Raw genomic sequence first — 16563 nt, 5'->3', positions numbered from 1 at the left:
AGAGCTAAGTGTGCAACAAATAGTCAAATCAATTTCTCATCTCTTCTGTTTTAAAAGAGTTTTCACAAAGAGTGATCGTGGGGAAGAAGAGCAGAAACTGATAGTTTTGATGAATCACATGGGCTTCACAGACAAGATTCAGAAGCAGGCGTCCTAGTGTATGCCACCATGGGAACCCTTGGGCATCTGTAAGCTGGGTTACTTGTCACACCTACTTAAATCTTGAAGGAAATACTCTGAAAGTAAAGACCAATTTTTCTGTCCCCACCTACAGAATTCCTAAATGGAACTTCAGAACATGGCTTTACTTAAGGCAAATATCAAGGCAAGATGCTCAAAATGAAAGGCAAGAATAAATAATACCTATTCTCACATTGCATCTAATGCATTTCCCAACAACACTGATGTTTCATGACAGAATGTTTCACATCTAAAATGGTGGTCCATGACCTTATTCAACAATCTTCCATACGAAATTTCTCTTGCCTCTAGTACCAAACACCAAGCTCTCTCTTCTATGTATGAATGTAGATATGTCTCAAAGTTACAAGGAAGATATCTCCATCCCTCTCGATAACCATAAATGGACTGCATGACAGTTGTGACTTGGTTTTGCTCTTGAGGCTCTACTTTCCTCTACAGAAGGCCTGTGAGAAGTAAGGCAAGAATGGCTGGGAGTGAAGAGAATTCAGGTCACAGTGGACATGGCAAAAACAGACTCTCAGGAGGCAGCTTCAGTGAGACAGCTCATTTAATGTGGAGAACAAAGGCTATTTAAACATTTGGAGAGTGAATAAGGACTTTTGGGGTGAGTGTTCAACATTGGCCAGGGCTGGAGTGTTAGGAATACCTCATTTGCCTAAGGAAGAATCCTTCGTGCTGGTAGATATTACCTTATAAGGGGAGAGGAAGTTCAACCTGGTTACCAAGCTACATGATTCCTCTGATGCAGCAAAGGTAGGGCATAGGGCTATATGTGTCAGGACAAGGTGGGGAATGATCCTCTTCGTGCAAGTCTCAGGATGAGATTTCCAGGGTTTGGACATGCCTAGATTCCAGTCTTGCTCCTGTCCACCCCCGTCCCACCATTCTCTGGCCTGGCATAATTTTATACTCCTTCTGTCTTGGATTCTTATAGTTGGAAGCAAGTAACTTAAGTCTTCCACTTCTAAATTCATTGGAAGAACATGCTTAAGAATCAGATCTATCCCATAGTCAGATTTGCCTTGATGTCTGGTGTCATTGGAGGAAAACGGTAAAGGATCATTGAATATGAACCAAAGACTTTATGCATTGGTCTGGCTATGCTGATGATGGGTGTGTAACATGTTCAAGTCTTTCAACCTCCCTACTAATATCATTTCCTTTTCTATAATATTCTCCACAGCATTTGCCTCGTAGCATCAAGGTACTTTAAAGAACAATTATAACCAGGAGAAAGGCAGTGAGCAAGATTCCAGTGCAAGATAGATAAAAATTTCAGTGTTCAGTGAAAGCTTATGGGCTAAATTTTATAATTTTGTGAGTGAGGCTTTGTAAACAAAGAAATACCTCAGCTGATGCAAAAGGGTTTACATTTTGATAGGCTACCTGGAAGATAAAGTCTACAAAGCAAGCAAAGTGTAGGCTTTGAGCTGCAGAAGGTCTGAGATACACAGAAGGATCTGGATGTTCTCTGCTATGATCTACTTGAAGGAACTAAAATCATGAACTAGGAAGTCCCCTTGGCCCTAGAAGCCACTGAGCATGACTATTTCTTTGTTTCTCGTAGAATAAGTTTTGATTAAAGGCTGGAACGGAAAGGTCTGAAATAACAAGACTGAGTTGATGCAAACTGAGTGAGGTGAGCCACCCATTGAGAGCCAGGCTCTAGCTGAGACAGTGAGTGGTCTGTGCAAATGCCGCCCTGGATCTTGAACCAGGAAAGGGAGAGCAATCAATAGAAAATAAGATATAGAACCTTGAACATCACTGCTTTCACTCATTTTTTAATTCTCTCATCTCACCCTTCTCTCACCTCTAAGTTTAAACCTAACATCGTCAACAAGTCTTCCCTTCCCTTAAGTCTGGAACTTTGATGAACCCACTCCTTCCTAAGGTATCTATAGGAATTTGGGTCTGTGAAAATCCACTAACTACAAGCACTAAAATGTGACCTGGATAACTGATTTTTTTCCAGTTAAAGCAAGGCTAGTTCCTGTAGATGAATTACCTGTAGATGGTGTGTCCTCCTTTAGCAGTCTACATCCTGGAGCATGCCAACCATTGTACTAAATGTGCCCCTTCCCACCCTCCCACACCTGTTCATCCACTGTAGCTCTCAAACTTGGTTCTCAGTCCTGCTCTCAAGTCTGAAATAGTGGCCATTGTCCTCCTGGAAGTGACTTTGTCTCCTCTCTTTTTCCCCTCAGCTCCTTTCTTGTTAGCTCTTCAGCCCTTATATCATTCCATAGCTCACTTTTGTGCCATCCTGTTTCAAGAAAAAGACTTGAGCAAGTCTATGGAGACTCCATGTCATAAAGAAAACATCTTCTGTAGCAATTTTATCATGCATATATTAGTGTAGTGCCCAAGTAATTTCCTTAACAATAACAACAGCAACAACAAGAACAAAAATTGCTAAATTTAATTTACCCTTTAAAAGAGACCAGGCATAATGATGCACATCTATATTCCATGCATTAAGAAAAGCACAGGGAAGGGGTTGGGGATTTAGCTCAGTGGTAGAGCGCTTGCCTAGCAAGCACAAGGCCCTGGGTTCAGGTCCCCAGCTCTGGAAAAAAAAAAAAAAAGCACAGGGAAGATGACCAGAATTTCAAGGCTACCCTCAGCTACATAGTAAGTTTGAGGCAAGCCTTGGCAACATAAGTTATCTCAAAGAATGTTTGTGGAATATATTAATGATTTATTGTTGGAACTGAATCTGGGCTATGTGTCTGTTATTCTAACACTCTGGAGGCTGAGGCAGGAAAATCAGGAGCTCAAATCAAGCCTGGGGATAGCAAAAACCTATTTCAGAAAAGCAAAAAGAATGGGAAAGGAGAAAGACAGAGAAGAGGAGGAACAAAAGAAGTCCACATCAAAACTTTCAGTGAAATAGTCAGAGTGATGTCAGCCATGAGCAGCTGCCCAGCAGCCCTAAGTTATGGCAATAAACCACACACATGGAAGTGACTCAGAACATAGCTATTAAACATAACCCAAGGCAATGGGAACGCTGATGCCCCAAAATGAAAGAGTGAATAGGACAGATCTCTAAGAAGGCTACTGTTGGAATTCTTACCCTAGGCAATGATTTTTCCCTTAAATATTAGCCTTTCCCCTTCACAACAAAACATGAAGCATTTGCTGCTGTCCTTGAACTTTGACCCAAGTTTTACATGATAAAAAGCATTCCTAGTGCTTTGCTGAGCTCCTAAATGTGGAAGCCTGCTAATGTGAAAAGAAGCTATTCTGCTGACTGCCCTAGCACTGATAGTGCACAATGGCTGGGCATTCCCACAGGAGCGCCAGAGAAACAGCTGAGGCCCATTCTGCTGCAGAAGCATTTTGCACGGTGTCTTTGCATGGCTTTGGAAGAAGCCAACCTTACCCATGGATGATTGAGTGGCCCACACGAGGGCAGATGTAGAGAAATGTCCCATAGGGACAAGTGGATACAGGATCATCTGATAAGTTTCTCTCTCCAAAGTTACTGTTTGCAATGCTTCTTATTAACTAATTAATTAATTAATATGAATAATACTTGTATATCACAGGCCTCATGTAGAGACAATGTTTATGGTTGTATATATAACTTTTAAATCTTTATACTTATTTTAGTGTTTTCATATGTAAATGTGTCCTTTTTAATTATACTTTTGTCAGATACCATTTCATAATTTTCCAGTCAATGTATACACCTAACATTCTTGATACTGTCTCCCATCAGCCTTTGTAGGCAGGATCCTCCCTGCGAAGCTTCTTTCCAGCACTAATAAGCAATGATAGTCCCTTCTACAGATTTTGTCCCACGAAACAGGCCTGTAGCCTTAGTCTTATCCACACTCACTAACAATTTAGGCACACTTAAGGGCTCTTTCAAGCCCCATGGAGCATCAATCTGGAACTTGGTAAAAAATGCAGCCTGTGGTTACACATAACACTCACCATCTTGGGAAAGGGCTGAGTTCCCAGCAAATTACAGCTAGAAATTATGCAGGTGGCATATTTGGATCTTTGTTTCAATCAGTTTTGACGTGAAACTGGGAATAAGTGGTTATTCCCTGGCCCAGTCATCTGGCCTAAAATCTAGTGGGTTTAGATATATGTAGTTTGCAGTGTCCAATAAAAACAAGGGCTTAAAATGGAAGACCTTGATACAAAGCGGTGTAAAAGCACTCTCTGTTCCAGTAAAGACAGAAGAAAGAATTCCTCTCTTTTTAACACTGAAGAAACATGATGACAATATTGGGTGTCACACTGAATTCAGGAAACAGAACATTTTGCCAAGGATGAAAACATTATTTGAAGCCCTTCACCAAGAGCAAATGCTATCATTTCACAACAGGTGAGTATTAGAAACCCAAGAGGGTTGGTGGGAGAGGATAAGAACAGGGATGTAGGTTCACACACAGCCCAGTTTATTCTTCCACACTGTATCTGCCTGTTGTGAATTAAGTTTGAAATATCTTCTCCTGACATGTGGCATTTCACCTTGTGCTCCTTCTCCATGCTTGCCCATCTGTTTTGAGGCAGCTTGGCACCGGCATCTGATTCCTCTTGGAAATGTTCTGGTTGAACTGGTCAACAGTGCACGTTAATCTCAGCAACCCTGCAGGTGAAAGCCCACATCAAGTGTCCCGCTTACTGCCTTGCAAGTGTCCCCACCAAGAGTGCTGTAATCACATGGTTTACTTCCCTCCAGAGACCTCCCTGGTTCCTGCAAGAACCCAGATCCCAGTCCTACTGCTGGGACAGGATCCCTTGGCTAGTTTGCATATTTCAGGCTGTTCGGGCTCCTGTTGAGCATTTGTTTTTCTTGGCATTTCAAAGCATTATGTTCATTTTTATTACACCCTTGACAGACCAAATCCTAGTGCCAGCAAGCCACGATGAAACAAACACTTACAATTTATAGAAGAAGTTCGGATTATATTTTCCATGGAGTCTAGAAGTTTCATCACCTGGTAAAACACTCCAGACTGGACAGTGGCCTCCACTGTACTTATGTGACCTCAGAGCTGCCTCTGCTGTTTCTCTCCTTTAGTCACTTTCTGTCTTTTCTCTCTGTCTCCATATACACACACTCAAAAGTGATCCACACACAGTAACAAATACACAAAAACAAACACAATTTTATACAGCTACACACATGCATACAAATTATGTACACATACGCATAAACACACACATACATAGTCACACATACACACACACCACAAACATTCATACAGTCCCCTAATCAAACTTTAGAATGTCTCCAGTATAGACATACAGAATGCAGTCATTAGCCTTGTTAGCTTCAGAACTATTAACACTGAGATCAGCAATTTCATGTAAAGTTATGGAAAGACATGGAGCACTAATCATTTCAAATAAACAAAAAAATAAATTTCTCCTAAAACCCTAAGATTCTGAGGGATCTTTGTCTCAGCTACACACATATTCTATCACTAAACATCTAATTCTACAAGTTCATCTGGGCATTGAAGATTCTTTCATGGCCCGTTGTCAAGCATCCAAAAGCAAATATTTTCAGAGTATCTGTGGGGGAATCACTCCTGTACTTAAAGATATGGGTTTCAGAGGTATGTGAAAAAGAATCTTTGTTCCTAAGAAAATTAATCTAGTGAAGACAAAAAAAATCATACAGCTAGAGCAATTGACACAACATGCTTCCTTCCAATAATACTCATAATTGCACATTTTAATAATATTTCTCAAATTGTATTATCATAATCAAAGTCACAGAGGGAAGAAAGTGACATACAAGTGGAGATGGGAAAGGGGTTTGGAGTTTCTGGTATGTACTCTGTAATCAGGGTATTTGTGGTCATTCTGTAACAGAGTGTAAAGTTTACATGCAATTATGTGCTTCCACATGTTCAAAACCATTTACTAGGACCTGCTGTATAATGAACTTTACAACTGAAAAACAAGACTTAATGACCTTGGACAGTATCCACAAGGCAACGCAAGTGACCTTAGTCCTTCAACTGCTAGGGTCACAGCATTTCTGGTAACATTTCTGAACCTCATACAAAACTATCAGACCGTTCTTCACAGTGCAGTCTGCTTTTAAAAATAGAAAATTTTCCTTCTTACCCAGAAAATTAAACTCCATCTTCTCCTAAAGTTGCTTTAAGATCTGAGCTTACATCAGTGATCACTAGCATTATGATTGAAGAACATCTTTGGATGGGATAGTCATTTAAAACCATGGTCTTGGAGTAAACAGTCTGCCTTTTGTAACATCGGCAGGCCTCATAGAACCAGGTTAAGGCCCAAACAAGATGAAAACAGGAGATTTCTTGAGCAAGAGGGACTATTCCAGGAGCGTGTCCTCGAACTATCCTCAACTCTTAAGGTCTCTTGCCCATTCGCTATCGGACCAGAATATCCCTCCAGCTTCTATCTTCATCTTTGAAGTTAGTCGCTTCCAAAACAATGTGAACTAAACTCTCTTCATACATTTTTCTATATATAAAATTGTAAAGTGTTTCCTTTTCTGGAGAAGAGTGATACAACATCCATGGCAACATAAAATTGTACACAGAACCAAGAACCTGAAAACAACACATTGACTAACTCAGGGCTGGCACAGCTTCCCAGATTCCTCTGCTTCGGGATCAACCGTCCCACGGATACAGTGAGGATTTGTCTTCTCTGAACACTTGGTTGGACAAAAACATTTGAAGCTCAGTGACATGGCCATTACTACAGTCTAGTTGCTTGTGCTGTGCTATGATGAGGAACTTGATAGTTCCTGGACATCAGTCACAGGACATTTTATATCATAGCCATGTGAACCTTTTTTGGGGCAGGTGATGAAGTGGTCGTTTGTAGACAGAACAAGTCCACAGAAAGAGCTGGTGGGGGGGAGATTCAGCAAGAGTTAAATCCCAGTCTTTTAGGAGATAATCACGGGTTCACATCCTATCACTTTTACTATATTCTCTTTGTCAGAATGTTCCTAAGTGCTTGATGGGTAGTGACACAAAGGCATTGATACCAGGAGGTAGCAAAGATCTTTGGGATCCAACCAAAAGCTGCTTACTCTACCCAAACGACACTTTTTCATAAGGACTCTCAGTTCAGCGTAGAGAGCCTTTACACCTCAGCTTGCACATGCCTTGCTTGGTCCTATACCCAGCTCAGCCTGAGTCTGAAGAAGCCCAGCCTTACCATTTAACGTGATTATCCAGTTGCTGGCTTTAGTTAGTTCTTTGCTTCTGCTTTCTGAAACATTTCTATAACTATGACTAATGCTTAAAAAGATTTTGATAAACTGGCACATATAACGTGTGTATATACATGTATGTATATATGCAAATGCACACACACACACACACACACACACACACACACACACACACACACACAATATTTAGAAGATGCATAAGGTCAACTTGCACCAGGAGTCAATAGCATCACTAGGAAAATTGCATCTAGTTTTATCAAACACTTCCTGCTCAGGATTATGGGCAGTCAAGTGGGTGGCATCCAGGGCTTACAGACCAGCTGAAAACTGAACAATGGGCATCTTTATCAAATGTTCACTGCTAAAACCATAGTGGCAGAAACACAAGTATAAGTTAATTCAGGGGGAAATATTTTCAACCCTTGAGGGAATCAGAGTTTTGGCTCCTGGGTTCTGTTTCAGGGAACATTCTGTTTCCTTACTGCCTTCTTTCTATTCCATGGAGGTCAGTTCCATTTCAAAGAATTATTTAAGGCCGGCTTTCTGTGTAGTAAGGGATTTTTGTACCACCTCATCGAAAAGGTATTTTTCTTTCTGAGTAAGTAAAAACTTATAAGCTAACAATTAAATGGCTCAAGATTAACAAATGCCAAAGAAAGTCAAGGATACATGCCTGCTATAAACCACTTATTTCAAACCAATAGAGAAAAGGACAGACAAAGGGGTGGAGGTATACATTTACACATTCTGAGTAATGCGATTTTTAAGAATAATTTGTGGAATCAAGTTTAATATGATATAGTTAGTGTTATTCTCACCTCCTCCTAATATTGGTTTTTCTTATTTTTGAGTGATTCTACTGTTGTTGGTTTTTTTTTTCAGATGGAAAAATGCTACAGAAAATAGCATCAAAGATATCTTTGCCATAGAATCTTAAAAATCAGCATAAATTCCAAGCATAAAGAATGGCATTTATGAGTATACTTGCAGAGATCAATTTTAAATTTGTACGTTAAAGAGAATATACTGAGACAAGAGGAGAGTTCAGTGGCACAGATATGCGCCAGAACACGGCTTAAGTGGTTTCTTCAGCATTAGAAAAATTAAAGATTGATATTTTGCCAAGAACCATATCTTGGGAGATACTAAAACTAACAAAAAAAGATAGTAAGAATAGCCACAAAGAGAATTAATTTATATTGTTTTGGAGGTCTTCCTTGCAAATGAGCTAACACAGCTATCAGAGAGCTGGGAATAAAGAACTATAAAAGACAAAAAGCCATCCCTATTAATCAATGGAGAGGGCAGTGTGTTATGCTACCAGTCAGTGTAAATGAGTCCCATGATAATCATCTGTAAGAGGGACATGTGCTACCCATTGATGTTCATTGAGTATGACCATGTGCACACACACTCTCGCTCCTTCTTGTGTAAACCACACATTGTTAGAAATGGGAAACTAAATCTTACTGGTCAGGCCAGTACAAAGTCTAATAGTCCTCTGATGGGGGATTGGGGCTGATTATGAGAAAGATAGAAAAAAGATGCAAAAGAGAGATAATGGGGGAGCTGCAGGTCATTACCACACCAGCAGCGATTGTATTTCTTATAGCTTTCTTATACTCCAGTGCCGTGGGAAGCAAAGCCACAAGCTAACAGAAACAATTTGCTGGAAACTACATATAAGACATCTGTTCCCATCCAAAAGCCTCCTTGTTCCTTTCACCAAGGTCAACAGAATCTTCAGTCCCTTGCCTTGAGCCTCAAGTGTACCTCCTCTTATCTTTCCATGCCTCAGCAGGCTGGGAAATCTGCCAACAGACCCTGACCAGACTTGACTCTGCCTGGCAGTCTCTCTCTCTCTCTCTCTCTCTCTCTCTCTCTCTCTCTCTCTCTATTTCAGAGACGTGGCAAATGACTTTTGACATTAAGTGAATAGTTAGCCCACTAGAGCAAAGTTGATGCAAATTTTCTGAAATATTTTCTCTTAAGTTTTGTTGTTTGTTCAATTTTTTAAATATATACTTTCCTCTTTTTATTTATCCTCCTCTTCTCTTCCCTTAAATAATACAGCGTGCTCAGTCTGCATAATATTACTTTTATGTCTGTTTTCAAAGCTAACCATTTCACATCTGATGACCAATTGGTCTGTTCTTCCCTGGGGTAAACTATTTCTCCTCCTCTCAACAGTCCTTATTTCTCGATACTTCTTTGTATAGGGTTGGAAATTGAAACAACTTAAATGCCCTTCAATTGATAAATGTTTAATAAAAACTTGTTACATGCTTACAATGTAACACTATTGAACGGTAAAGGAAAGATGAAAAGCACAAGTAAATGAAAAGAACTTGAGAATACTATATTCAGGGAGGTAACCCAGACCCAGAATGATAAATGTCACATGTTCTCTCTTTGGAGGCTCTTAGCTGCAAATCTTCAGATGTGAGTACACAACACATTTTTTGTTTGTTCTGTTTTGTTTTTTGAGAAAAGGTCTTATTATGTATAGCCCTGGCTGACCTAGAATTGTCTGTGTAAACCAGGATGGGCTTGAACTCACAGAGATCTGCCTGGCTCTACCTCACAATTAAGACTAAAGGTGCCTTTACCAGCTTGTCTTAGTTTTAAAAGCTTCTTCCTTTTAGTATCATTGAAATCTTCACAAATCTTGTGTGCTGCCAAGAAACAGCTCTGCCTGTTATCTTGTCTTAAAGTTGTTAAGGTCTTCAGAGGATAATTTAAAAATTAAGAAAGCCGTAGGTGCTGGTAAAAGGGACTGAGGGAAACCAAGATACCACCACAATGTACCCTCCTTAGCAGCTTCCCTCTAACCGGATCAGATTCTGCTTCCTTCCTAACTCGTTTTGTCTTAACAGAACTATAAAATCAGAAGAAGAGTCTCTGAGAGGTTTCGAGTCTTTCTTTAAATCCCGGGTTTTGATGAGGAGAGAGATGGGATAGTAGCCATAAAAAATATAGAAAAGGAAAGACTAGCAAATTAATTCCTAGAATTCCTGGGGTATCTGACAATCTGACAAACTGTGGACTCATATTTGGTAAGGGGAACATAAAGAATCGCATGAGGCAAGTAATAAGGCGAGTTGAATATCGTTGATTAAGAGATCCAGTTATCGTACTTGTTTTCAATTTTAAAAAAAAAAGCATGGCTACAGTTTAAACTTCTTTTATGATCATGCTTTTACGAATTAAGACCCAATTGCTGCTAAAACAAAGAGAAGTTTTTAGCATGCTATACTTAGTGGGAGGGCTGGGCAAAGTCACCAACACTAGAAAACACCAAACTTCTAACAATCGGTTATTTATAGTAAGTGTTTTGTATGATCCTGGCATACTGTTGAGCACTTAACACAGATTGTTTTCATTTAATGCATGCAAAAATTAAATATAACAGAGAAAAGTGCTGACTGTGTTCTCATTTCACAGATGGAAAAACGATCAAATTGGGCCAAATGAAAGGTTTCATGGAGTATCCCCAGTTGATGAGTGCAGAATGAAGCTAAGAAACATGCTCCCTGAGAGCTAAGTCCTCCTCCAAGCACGCCAGGGAGGAGCAAAGCCATAGTGCCAAAGCCCAGCATCATGGCCCTAAAATGAGAGATGCATACAGTCCTTGATACTTTAGAAAATTAAATAAAGGTTCCCATGGGGACAGATACTCAGGATAATGTTTCACTCACTGCAAAAAGTCTACAGATGAGATGTATATGGATCTTAGACTTGCACGGAAAACATGTACAAAACCACACAGGGTGAGCTGTTTTCCTCCCAACCATGAGCACAAGGGCTCTTGGGTGCAATCAGTGCTCCTCAAGTTCTGCCACACAGAGCAGTGGCACTTTGGGTGACATTTCCGCCAGTCCACAGAAATGCAAGGAAAATAAAAACCATATGTTAGATGTAGAGAGTGTCAACCCATGAGTGCCATTTCTTCAGTTTGTCTTCTTACAGTTTTTGGTGGTAAACCAATTTTGTTTTTTCCATGTAGGAAAATGGAAAAAAATAGGACAGCCACCATTTGACTTCATCTCACTCTTATTCTTTGTGACAAAATGTCTGTTTAGGAGGCTGGAGAGATGGCTCTGTGAGTAAAACATTTTTTTGTGCAAAAAAATGAGGGACCCGAGTTTAGATTTCTACCACCCAGGAAGGAATCTGGGCATGGTGGCACAAACTTAGAGCCCTAGTACTATAGGGCAGAGACAGGCGGAGCTTGGTGTCTCGCCACCTAGACAATCAAGACCTGGTCTTAAAAATGTTGTGGAGAATAATAGAGGAAACCACTCAATATTGATCTTTGGCATCCATCTGCATATACACATGGAAATATACACACACTCAGCAATGTCATTTTTTAATATTTGTGATTGCTTCCCAGGTTTTAAAGTGATTAAAGAAATCCAAAGTCTGGATCACCATTGTTTTATGGAAGAAATGGTAGTTTCAACAATAAGTTAAGCACTATTGTAAGTTGAAGATTAGTTAAAGTTCTCTATTTGGCTGAGTTTCCATGTTACGTAGACTTTGCACCATAGCTATTCACCTTCTTCGATTCATGAGCCAAAGCTGTCTGCTCTCCTACTTGTCTCTGCCTGGTCTTGTGCCTTGGCAATACAATGACTTGGAAATAATTGTGTTCCAGGACCTTGATTCCCTGCCTTTTATTTTCCCTCTTGAAACCTTCAGCTACCATGCAAACAAACCCAGACTAACCCATAGATGAAGAGAAACCATGTGTTCCCTAATACCTCAGCCACACAAATAAATCTATACAAAATAAGTAACTTGTAAAATAATTCCAGGCTAAGAAGATGGCTGCTGGCTCTAGTGTCTAAGTTCAAAGGAGAAATGCCACAGTCAATGCCTTGAGACATGGTGACTTTCAAACCTGATGCTGGGCTTGCAGTAATTCCTTAAGATGCCATTTTATCTAAAAAGGAACTAAGCAATCACATGCTGTGATCTTCCTTTAGGAGGAATTTGTGTGCATGGCCACTGTTAGGATTCTGTAACCTAACATCTAGTTATCGGCAGAATAAGCCTAGAATACTACCATAGTGAACATAATTCCCCCAGAATTATCTAAATATACCTATCCCACAGCAATAAATGATGTTTCTCTGATGCTCTGAGCTACACTGTCAGCTGCCTGTGTCAAATAATTCTAAGGGATAATTTTAATGTTACCAGTAAAAGAGTGAAGACCATATTCCTCTAATGCAATTCTGTACATTTTAAGCTACAAATGTTTCAAACTAACTACATTGGAGTTGGGAGACCTGAATTCAGGAAACATAGGTTCTACTCCTGATTGGGCTAGATAATGCACTTCAACCATTATTCCTTTGTCACTCTGGTCCTCAGGTTTCTTATATGAGAAGTTATAAATCTGGACAGAGGTGTGTGTGTGTGTGTGTGTGTGTGTGTGTGTGTGTGTGTGTGTGTGTGTGTGTGTGTAATGTCTATATCTGTGTGTGTGTATATCTGTGTGCATGTATGTGCATGTGTATGTGTGTGTGTGTGTGTGTGTGTGTGTGTGTGTGTGTGTATGCACTTAATCTTATTCAGGAGAAGATGTATATTTGTATGTGAAGATACACACCGAAGCCAGAGGTCTACCTCTAGTGTTATTCCTCAGCATACGTCACAGTGCTTTTAGACACAAGGTGTCTCACTGCTCCATAGCTCACTAATTAGATTAGGATGACTGGCCAATAAGCCCCAGGAACTGCCTATCTCCTTTAATGCTGAAGTTACAAAAACATGCCACCTTACCCAGTTCTGTTCAGTTTGATTGTTGTTTTTTGTTTGTTTTATTTTTTGTTTTGTTGTTGTTATTTCGGGTTTTTGGTGGGGGGATTTTTATGTGGGTTTTAGGAAAACACAGGTCTTCATGCAGTGAACACTTTACGAGCTGAGCTAAGGGAACTTCAAGGTCCTCGTTTTTCCAGCAGCATCCCAAGCCCTTAATCTGGTCATTCTAAATGTTTGGAAATAAGGCCTCAAAGATAAATGCATTAAAACTCTCTGGAGACTGAAAACCTGGTATCTACTTAGGAAAGTCTGGTGTGCTGCTTTTCCGGAATCCAAACAAAAGAAAATTTGGTTTACAGGTGTTATTGTTATGGATCCTGGTAGGTCGTTCTTCTAGAAATAAGACTTGGCTATCTTTTCTTTTCCCTGAGGTTGCTTTTGTGTACATTAAGCTCGTGCGTTTCTGTGATCGTTAAATGTATTCTGTGACTTGGATTGAAGTGTATTCAAGGATCCACATGGAAATAAAACCAGACGCACTGTAACCACTATTGTGATATTTATCACTGATGGTGCTCACATGACTGTGCAGCTCCATAAAACCCTGGAGGGGTTACCTTCACTTAATGGCGTCCTTCCCTTTCACTCAGCAGCTACTTCTTATTGCAAACAGCTGCCTGGAAACGAAAAAACATTTTCTAGTTCCAAGGGACACTGTTGGCTCTCAAAGCACTTTGCTCGTTTTCCTTAACAAATGTTTAAGTTTAATCAAATTTCTAATTCTAAAAATGATCTTATCTTGCATACATTCTGAGTCAGGAACTCAGGAGACCTACTATGCATCTGAAAAAGAATAGAAGGACTCAGGCTGAAGAGTATACATGCACACACAGGCACATGTGCACATACATGTACATGCACACACAGGCACAAGTGCACACACATGCACACAAAGGCACAAGTGCACACACACATACATGCACACACAGGCACATGTGCACACACATGTTCATGCACACAAAGGCACATTTACACACAGGCACATGTGCACACACACACACACACACACACACACACACACACACAGAGGCAGGGTGAGGTGTGCAGCTCTGATGTTTTCAGTGTACTTCTATGATGTTACTGGTAGCCCTTGGACCAGCTGGTTTCTGCCCACTCTAGCTACTAGGGACACCGGTTGACTTTTCTTCTAATGATGGCTTCCTTGAAATGGGTTAGAAAACTCCTTCAAAATAACCCAGTGAAACTACATTAGCACCAAAGTAAGGGAGGAAAACAAGCGTCATATAAACTTTATTAGCACTCTTTACTATGAAATAAACTAGGCTTACACTTCTTTTGTAGGGGAAAATGACGAACACAAAAAAACTGTACCGTATTTTTACTAACTAACGTGCACTTGTAAAATGCATGGCATGCTGTTTTACAGGCAGTAGCATATAAAATACTTTTTCCAGATGTGGATTCATAATTCTCCAAAGACTATAATAGTTATCATAAGATTTATGGAGGATAATTTATTAATCACATTTTTTTCCCCGTTCGGAGATCTGTTTGGTAAGATGAAAGCAAACTTTAAAATGTCATTTTAACCAAAGGTAGATGGCGTAATATCAAGTTACTCCTTTTGTTCAAATTATTTTTAATGACTTTATTTGCTTTATTGCCTACACAAGTCAGGACCAACTTGGTGTAATGATCTCTTCAGGAAATCTCTTAAGATTTTTTTAAAAGTAAAATAGCATGGAGCTATTTTAAAAACTAAATGAACTGAGCTGTGTCAGTTAATTATTGTTCATTTATTCGAGGGACATGGGAGCTACAGAAGCTTGGTTTGGGGCAGATTGTTTTTGCATTTTTGTGTGTGTGTCTTTTCTCCCTTTCATAGGATTTAGAAAGGAAAAACCCTGTGGAAACTATAGCTTACCGCGCATACCTGCAGCTTCTTCAACAGAAATGTAGAAGCCCACTTGTGTCTGAGGTGCCATAAGTAACACATTGTTAAATAAAGTACACGTTTCAAACGCAGGGCCCTTTAATCTGGTCTAGATTATTAAAAAACACAGCTGTGCTGAATCCATATTGAGGACCCCAAGTCACATGATAAGGAAAACAGTCCAAACGGCTTGCTTTTGTCCTCGCTTTATTTGAAGCAAGTTTTTGACTGAAGCTTAACACTGCTGGGCTGGGGGTGGAGCGGGAAAAGGCGATCCTCCATTTCAGGGGAAATCCCTAGTCCTAAAATGAGACTGGTCCTTTCACAGACCCTGCTTCCCAATCTCTCAGCTCACCAGCAAAGGAGTCTTCATTAGACAGGGGTGGTCTGGAGAGTAACAAATGCACAGATAGCCCATAAACTACCCTTCCTCTTCTACTCAGGCTCCTACGGCAGCCATGAGGCAGAAACAGGATAGTACTTCACAAAGTTAAAATAGATACTTAGCTTGTATTCAGTGTGTGAGCTCTCACGCAGTGTGGGAAATATCATCAGTGTTCTAAACTGATAGGAGAGCATTAACATCGGAGATAGACATGGCTACACGTGACTACTTCCTGCTACTCTGAAATGCCAAGAAAGACTGGGGCTTCTTCATGCTGGCTGAACTATGGTGGATATACATGTTCTTCCTAATTGCTACTACCACTATACATTTTCCTGGGATACACTGTCATGTATCATGTATACATACACTTATATATTCTATCAATCTACTCCACAGATATGCTTAGATTACTCACAGACTTTTTGGTCACTACTTTGTGATGAGAAAAGTCAAACATGTCTAACTATTTTAAATCATACAATACACATAATAATAATAATAATAATAATAATAATAATAATTTCCTATACAGTAGAACACTCATGCTAACCTTTCCTCTCCTGTTGTGCATTCGCTGTACTTTAAGCAACCCCTTCCCATTAGTCTCTTATATCTTGTCTCCTAAGACGTGAATAACACCACTGTGCTCGCTGATTTTAAGAGCTGAACTGTGTGTTTATTGTTGGTGCTGCTGTTGCTATTGTTGCTGTTTTGATGTTATTTTCACCTGACTTATTTTGCCTCATATATGATCTCCAGTTACATCATGTTTAAGCAAATGTCAAGGTTTCATCCTCTCGTTGCTGTATATTATTCCTCTATGTGTGTATGTATGCACACTGTGTGCGTGCATGAACATATGCATGTACATTTCTGTACATTTTCTTGTCTGTACATTGATTCTGACTCTTAGAAACGGTGCCGCAATGAACAGAGGATGGCAAGGAACTCTCTAATGTACTGATTTCCTTTCCTGTGGATCAGTGCTCAGAAATGGAATTGCCTGATTGGGTAGTAGTTCTATTTTTATTGTATAAGCAAAATCCT

The sequence above is a fragment of the Rattus rattus genome, chromosome 7 (genome assembly GCF_011064425.1).
Source record: "Rattus rattus isolate New Zealand chromosome 7, Rrattus_CSIRO_v1, whole genome shotgun sequence".
NCBI lineage: Eukaryota > Metazoa > Chordata > Mammalia > Rodentia > Muridae > Rattus > Rattus rattus.
This window is presented reverse-complemented; position numbering follows the sequence as displayed.